This window comes from Adiantum capillus-veneris, chromosome 1 (genome assembly GCF_014529385.1).
Source record: "Adiantum capillus-veneris isolate H3 chromosome 1, ASM1452938v2, whole genome shotgun sequence".
NCBI classification, from domain to species: domain Eukaryota; kingdom Viridiplantae; phylum Streptophyta; class Polypodiopsida; order Polypodiales; family Pteridaceae; genus Adiantum; species Adiantum capillus-veneris.
Window position 1 is genome coordinate 145,412,518 of NC_140931.1, and position 1,171 is coordinate 145,413,688.

A 1,171-nucleotide genomic window follows, 5' to 3' on the forward strand; every position below is an offset into this window, starting at 1 on the left:
CAAGTCTTCAGTTCATAAAAAGGTGAATCCCAAGGGAAATCCCCCTCTAGATACCAGATGGTTTGAGCAAACTTCATTTGGTATTTCCAATTGGACAAGGACCTGCAACAACAACATAGATCCAGAGCGCTTGGAAAAGCTACTTCGGGTTCATCATTCGGCCTAGCTCTAAATTAAAGGCTTGAGAGCGGCATCATCCTCTCCTTCTTTGTTTGAGCAAAAGATGCCATATGAGTTGAAGGAAGTTATGCCGGAGGGGAGCCGGACCACTCCATCTCATTGCATAGCAAGTGGGGTCTGGCGATGCTTAGGTTCTCTTTTGCGAATGAGTAAGAAACTGTCGGCAATGTCTAAAACCAGAGTCCTCTGGAGCATGGCAATAGTACCCTTCCATCTCTCGCTAAGTCCAAAACCACGATGTGAAATCCATGCAATGGTGGTCTTCAATACTAAACTCCTATGCAAGAAATATAGCCAATACAGATCGGATAGACAATAATCAGAAATCACATATTTACTGTTGAGATGGAGATTGAGAGGGGGGTGCGCCAGGCCTTTGAGGCAGTGCAATACGGAGGCGACGCGCGCAGCAAGCTACTAAATGGGGGCTGCCCCCGTGAGAAAAATTAGGTTAATATCATGTGGCCCGATTGACCACGTATCAGATATTAAACTGATAAGAACAGATACTACACTTGATCTCAGCCAAAAGGCCGAGAAAGGTATGAGCTTCCCAGCGTGCCCTTTTTGGCTTTTATACCTCCTCTGCCTTGCGCCCACCCAGTTAAACACTTGTAATCACCTTTCCCTCCGAACCTCGACGTTTCCTTGTGCAAGTAGACCTCTACCACCTACTTGCCTTGTTTGTGCTTTCGCACCCACGCTTATTTTGCGCCGTTCATTCGAAAATGCGTCCTTGTTCAGTTAGCGATCTTAGGACCTCAAAGGGATTTTAAGCAACAATAGCTCAAGCACCTGCATTGTCCAATCTACAACTAAAGTGCCAAGCTGCCACTGTCAACCAAGAGGATGAACCACAACAGTAAATATCCTAGCCCAGCAATAGGAAAAGCTACAAGAATTGTAGTTGCGCTTGAATGTGCGAATGGAGCTAGCAACTAATGCATTGTTCTATTTCGACACGGTTTCCCAACAGCATACAACACACTTT

The 1,171-nt window shown here is 45.7% G+C and overlaps 1 non-coding gene across 1 annotated transcript; it reads right to left on the reverse strand.

Annotated features, from left to right (window-relative positions):
* Nucleotides 1-538: 538 nt before the first annotated feature.
* On the reverse strand, nt 539-726 carry LOC147465744 (U2 spliceosomal RNA). Its single transcript, XR_015189840.1, has one exon. It is a non-coding gene; the product is annotated as a U2 spliceosomal RNA (small nuclear RNA).
* Between the last annotated feature and the right edge of the window lie 445 nt (nt 727-1,171).